The 7072-nt window shown below is 38.4% G+C and overlaps 1 protein-coding gene across 1 annotated transcript in view; it reads right to left on the reverse strand.

The window, feature by feature from the left end:
* LOC116086462 (transmembrane protein 45A-like) overlaps positions 1-7072 on the reverse strand; it is a 54264-nt gene that overhangs the window by 1023 nt on the left and 46169 nt on the right. The window lies entirely within an intron of this gene.

Raw genomic sequence — 7072 nt, forward strand, 5'->3', positions numbered from 1 at the left:
ATAGTACCCTCAAAGAAACACAGGAGAACACAGGTAAACAGCTAGAACCCCTTCAAGAGGAAACACAAAAATCCCTTAGAGAACTACAGGAAAACACAACCAAACAGGTGAAGGAAATGAGCAAAACTATCCAGAATCTAAAACTTGAAATAGAAACAATAGAGAAATCAGAAAGAGAGACAACCCTGGAGATACAAAACCTAGGATGGAAATCAGGAGTCATAGATACAAGCATCACCAAGAGAATACAAGAGATAGAAGAGAGAACCTCAGGGGCAGAAGACACCTTAGAAAACATTGACACAACAGTCAAAGAAAATGCAAAAAGCAAAAAACTCCTAACGCAAAACATCCAGGAAATCCAGGATGGAATGAGAAGACCAAACCTAAGGATAATAGCTATAGAAGAGAGTGAAGACTCCCAATGTAATGGGCCAGTAAATATCTTCAACAAAATTATAGAAGAAAACTTCCCTAACCTAAAGAAAGAGATGCCCATGATCATACAAGAAGACTATAGAACTCCAAATAGACTGGACCAGAAAAGAAATTCTTCCCATCACATAATAATCAAAACACCAAATGCACTAAACAATGAAAGAATTTTAAAAGCAGTAAGGGAAAAAGGTCAAGTAACATATAAAGGCAGGTTGCCGTTTTGTCCTATTGACAGTGTCTTTTGCTTTACAGAAGCTTTGCAACTTTATGAGGTGAATTGGGGATTTCTTTTTTTTGTTTGTTTGTTTAATTGTTTGGATTTTAATTTTTTGCATTGTTTCATCAACTTCACATAAAAAATTTTTATTACCATGACTTTTTTATTAGATATTTTCTTTATTTACATGTCATATGATTTCTCCTTTCCCAGTTTCCCCTCCAAAAAACCCCACAAAACAAAAAACAAAAAACAAAAAACAAAAAGAACAAACCCCTGTTGGCTCCCCCCTCCCCCGGCTAGCCACCCCACCCTCTCCCACTTTTTGGCCCTTTAGGACGAACAACAATGTGAACTAACTAGTACCCTCAGAGCTCCCAGGGACTCAACCACCAAACTTGGGGACTTCTAATAGGAAGAAGCAGTTCTATCATAAAAGGATTGTAGATTTATCCAGGTGTTATAGACTGTGACTATCAAGGGGAAATTCAGGTCATTGTTGCTTCCCCTCATGGTGTTATTACAGTAGTTGCCAATCAGATAATTTCTCAGCTCATTTTAATCCCTCTATACCCAATGCCTTCAAATTTTGTTAAAAATGAGAGAGGACAGAGTGGCTTTGGTTCCTCTGATGTGTATTGGGTCTGACTGATCACCAGCAAAAAATCTAATCTTAAATTAATTATTGAAGGAAAAAGTTTTGAAGGTTTAATAGGCACTGGAGCTGATGTGGCCATTATTAGAGGACAAGACTGGCCCTCAACCTGGGCTATGTCTGATACAATTACTCACCTCCAAAGAATTGGTTATGCCAATAACCCAAAACAAAGCTCTAAGCTTCCAACCTGGAGAGATGAGGAGGGTAATTCAGGACAAATCCAGCCTTATGTAATGTTAAATCTGCCTGTTACCCTTTTGGGGAGAGATCTGTTGTCACAAATGGGCCTCGTCTTGTGTAGCCCAGTGAAATAGCTAATAAGCAGAGGCCAAAACAAGACAATAGGACATCTGAAGGCCCTAAGCCTCATTCTAATAGTAGAGGTTTGGAGCATTTTCCATAATGGCCACTATCTTGCCTGCATCCCATGCAGATAAAATTCATTGGATTAATAATACTCAAATGTGGGTTGATCAGTGGTCTTTATCTCAAGAAAAGATAGAAGCCACTTCCTTGCTAGTGCAGGATCAATTGGAGGCAGGATATCTGAGGGAATCCAAATCCCCATGGAATATGGCAATATTTGTTATTAAGAAAAAATCTGGTAAATGGAGATTGTTACAAGATCTAAGAAAGGTGAATGAAAGCATGGTACCTATGGGAGCATTAGAACTTGGACTCCCATCTCCAGTGGCTATTCCTAAAGGATACTATAAAATAGTAGTAGATCTGAAGGACTGTTTCTTTACAATTCCTTTGCACCCTGAGGATTGTGAGAGATTTGCTTTTAGTGTTCCATCTATTAATTTTAAGGAACTTATGAAAAGATATCAATGAACAGTCTTTCCTCAGGGCATGGCTAATAGTCCTACTTTATGTCAAAAATTTGTAGCACAAGCCATTGAACCTGTAAGACAGCAACGGCCAATGATATATATTGCTTAGTACACAGATGATGTCTTACTAGCAGGAAAAAAATCCTCAGGATGTGCTTCTATGTTATAGAAACTTACAACTTGCCATAGCTGAGAAGGGACTGCAGATAGCTCCAGAAAAGGTGCAAACTCAGGGTCTGTATAATTATTTAGCTTGGTCTGTTTACTCTTAAAGACCAAGCTGTTATTCCCCCAAAGATAGTTATTCACAGAGAGTTTAAAAACCTTAAATGACTTTCAAATTTTGTTAGGTGATATCAATTGGGTTCGTCCCTGTTTAAAGCTTACAGGAGAATTGAAACCTTTATTTGATATTCTCAGAGGGAGTTCTGATTCAAATTCTCCTAGGTTTTTACTAGAGAAGCAATATCAGCTTTACAACAGGTAGAAAGAGCTATTGAAAATCAATTTGTTACTTATATAGATTACTCTTTACCCTTGCATTTGTTAATATTCAACACAACTCACATGCCTACAGCGTTGTTGTGGCAAAAAGCACCTCTCATGTGAATACATTCAAGGGTATCTCCTAAACGTAATATCTGGCCATATTATGAGGCTGTAGCTCATATGATTGTACTTGGAAGAAAGCAAGCACTGACTTATTTTGGCAAAGATCCAGATGTTATCATTCAGCCTTTTACTATAGATCAAGATGCCTGGCTAAAACAGCATAGCACAGATTGTTTGCTTACTCAAATAGGATTTCAAGGAACTATAGATAATCATTGTCCTCAATATAACCTGATAAAATTCTTAAATGTGCAGTAAGTAATATTTCCTAAAATGACTTCTTCACAGCCTTTGAGTAATGCTCTTTTGATTTTTACTGACAGTTTCCCTAGAGGATGAGCTGGGTATCTTATGAACAATCAACAGGTAGTCATAGAAAGTCCTGGTCTCTCAGTTCAGTTAGCTAAATTAATCCCAGTATTAAATGTTTTCCAAGCTGTGACTGGTGCTTTCAATCTTTTTACTGATAGCAAATACGTAGCACAATTAGTTCCTTTGTTAGAAACATGTGGTACGTTTAATTTTAATACAACAGCAGGATCTCTATTTTCACAATTACAAAATGTCATTCTTGCTCAAAAAAATCAGTTTTATATCAGTCATATACAAGCTCATTCTGATGTTCCTGGTCCATTAGCTGCAGGCAATGATTACATTGACAGAGCTCTTGTAGGAGAAGTCTTAGTTTCAGATCCTGTTGCATTGGCTAGACATGACCATGATAAATTCCATCTTTCTAGCCACACCTTAAGGCTCTGACATAAGATTATCAAGGAGCAAGCAAGAATGATTGTAAAACAATGCCCTAACTGCATTACATTATCTCCAGTTCCACATTTAAGGGTCAATCCAAGAGACCTTATGGCCAATCATATTTGACAGATGGATATAACTCATTATGCAGAATCTGGAAAGCTTAAATATATACATGTCTGTATTGACACTTGTTCAGGATTCCTATTTGCTTCCTTGCATTCAGGAGAAGCCTCTAGAAATGTAATTGATCATTGTTTACAAGCCTTTAATGTTATGAGTTTACCTAAAGTTATTGAGACAGACAATGGTCCAGCTTACATGGCAAGCATTTTATATCATTTTGTAAAGAATTTGATGTTGAACATAAAACTGGACTTCCTTATAACCCTATGGGACAAGGAATTGTTGAACATGCACACCGCACTCTGAAAAATTGGCTTTTAAAAACTAAAGGAGAAGAATTATATCCTCCTAGATCTTCAAAGGCACACCTTGCCTTTGTGTTATTTGCTTTAAACTTCCTGCAGACTGATATTAAAGATTAGTCTGCTGCGGACAGCCACTGGCATCCTAATGAACTTCAAATTCATATGCCATGGTAAAATGGCGAGATCCACTCACTAACACATGGAGTGGCCTAGATCCTGTTTTAGTCTGAGGCAGAGGCTCTGTGTGTATCTTTTCTCAGAAAGAAGAGGGGGCATGATGGCTGCCTGAAAGATTGGTCTGCCAGGTGGACACAGGTCCACATTCTTTTTAGTAACTGTACTTAAACTTACTGCTGAAAAATCTTTTTTTTTTTTTTTTTTTTTTTTTTTGAGCTGACAGTCTCTTTGTCACTCTCGAGCATCTCCCCTCTTCACCTGAAAGCTCATTCCAGGAGTACATAGACAATTCAAGTTCGCTCACTCCTGGAGCAACTCCCCCCTTCACCTGAAAGTTCACTCACTCCTGGAGCACAAAGACACTCTAACTCAATCCTGGAGCTTCTAGCCCGGACCTTACTAATGTGCAACTGAATTGAAGGCCTATTCTCTAGGCAAAGCTGTTGAAATGGTTCATAGCTAGGGAGCTGCTATTCTGCAACTCAATTAGGTGTCTATTCCCCTCTGCCCATCAGTACACCAGCACTGCATCACCTGGACTTAAGAAAGAGTGATCTCCAAAAAGACTATGACAGTTTAACATCGAAGGCGATAAAGGCATGTTGTGACATTGGGTGCACGGGAATAAGGTACATTGTGAAAACCTACGTTCCGCGTAATAGATCTCTGGTACTCTCAACCTAAGTAAGACAGGGTCATGTGCCAAGTGGCTGTGTTTTTTTAAACACGGAAATACCCCTGTTTATAGAATTCAAACTAGCTGCATGTGATTTCCAAAGATAGGTAAGAGAGTTGCCAGTAGATATTTTACTGCAGGCGAGATCGCCAAGGCAACGTGAAAATTCCCATGCAGGACTATGGTACATGATTGTGCCCTAGTCCTGCTAATTTTTAATAAATGGAGGAATTGTAAACTCCCCCATTAGTCAAGCCATCCAACACAATACCAGCCTCCACCTGGAAGCTGCTATCCCACCTGGGGAGCTAAACAAACGCTCTCTGTGGACTGTCACCTCTCTTGGAAGCAGCAGCTTAGAAGTCCACCCACCGAGCTATGAGACTGCCTACCACTGGAAGGCTTATGAGTTGCTGAGGCACTGGTGCCTGAGCTTTACTACAGTGTTTAAGTTAAGCAAATATCATGGAACCTAGAGACTTGCTTTCGTTTCGGTACTACGTACATATATAAACCTGGCTCCCGCAGTAAAGTTTGAACCTTGATCAGAATATTTGTCTTGGTTTCATTTATTTCGCCCACAATTCGAACCCTATATTTCCAGGTCCCTGTCCTCCACTCACAAAGAATCCAGTTCCAGGCAGTTTCAGAGTTTGAATCCAATTTGGCCTGATTCTAATTGCACTCAACCAGGACAAACAGGAGTGACCCAAAATCAGATGTTGGTTAGAGCGAACCACTTGCTTGGTTCTTTTCTTATTGGTCAGTGACTACCTCTCTCCTTCTCATGACCCTGTCCTATTGACAGACTCATTTTCATGGGCCTTATTGTGCCACATTCCTGTATACTCTCCATGAAAATTATACTAGATATGTGATGGTTTGTATATGCTCTGCCTAGAGAGTGGCACTATAAGAAGGTGTGGCTCTGTTGGAGTATGAGTGTCATTGTGAATATGGGCTACACAATCTTCATCCTAGCTTCCTGGGAGCCAGTCTTCCACTAGTAGCCTTCAGATGAAGATACAGAACTCTAAGCTCTGCCTGTATCATGTCTGCCTGGACACTGCCATGCTACTGCCTTGATGATAATGGACCGAACCTCTGAATCTGTAAGCCAGATTAAATGTTGTCCTGTAGAAGACTTGCACTGGACATAGTATCTGTTCAAAGCAGTAAAACCCTAAGTGAGACAAGATATTTTTATTCATACAATTGGTTCCTATAATTCTGAAAATGGATTATGCCACTGAAGTCCTTAAAGCAACATGACATTAAAGAATGGTGTTGAATATACATAAGAAATTGTGTCTTCTCAGAAAAGAACCTCAACCTTGAGAAAACATTGCTTTCCCATTAAATATTTTTAAACATATTATTCCTTAAATGTATATTTGAAACCATAAAAGGTCCTAGTGTGAGATTTTCTAGGCTACTAAGAGTTCTTTTTTTTAATGGAAATAACTCAATTTATTGGTTGGTTTTATAATATCTATACAATATGTTTAACTATAATTTTTGTCACAATGACCTAAAGAACATTCTTTGGAATTTCTGTAGGTTATTTTGTAGAATGAATAGGGATAGCACAGATATTCTATCAAACATATACACACATAAATTATCTATAGTACATGCCTGTATGAATTTGACCAAAGGCAATGTAATCCAGGGACAGATTTAAAATATTACTCAGATTTATAGAGACAGAATTTTGACACTCAGGACATTGCTACTATTATCCCATTTCAAAAACACCCACTAATTTGTCAATTGGTCATACTTAAACAATTGGTTTGTTAATGATGATGCTTAGAACAGAGCAAATAAATTGAACATGAAACACGAATAGTCACTGGTTTTAAATATCCCTGTAGGCTGCTTATATATCTATTGCATTTATTTCCTATGAATTTTTTCCACACTAAAGAATGCTTCTGGGCTCTTTGCAGCTTTTGTAACATAGCCTTACCCTGTTTGAGGTGATCTATGGGAAGAGAAGGACACAAACTGTGACACTGTCCCATATCAAAGGACCACACAGTTGTTTGCCACTTTGACTCTATGATGGACTGTTATCTTGGGGTTTGGCTGATGTGAGGCTGTCAAGTTTCTTGTCCTTCAAGTTGTAAGATAGTATGCAACCAAAAATAAATAATAGCCATAGAAAACACAATGAAATAACAAAGCTAAGCTTTATTAGGACTGCCCATTTCATAAGTGTACATGTTCTACAGCTATACCCCTCTTACCATACCCAATCTCATCTGTCAT

This window comes from Mastomys coucha, unplaced genomic scaffold, assembly GCF_008632895.1.
Source record: "Mastomys coucha isolate ucsf_1 unplaced genomic scaffold, UCSF_Mcou_1 pScaffold12, whole genome shotgun sequence".
In the NCBI taxonomy this organism is placed as follows: domain Eukaryota; kingdom Metazoa; phylum Chordata; class Mammalia; order Rodentia; family Muridae; genus Mastomys; species Mastomys coucha.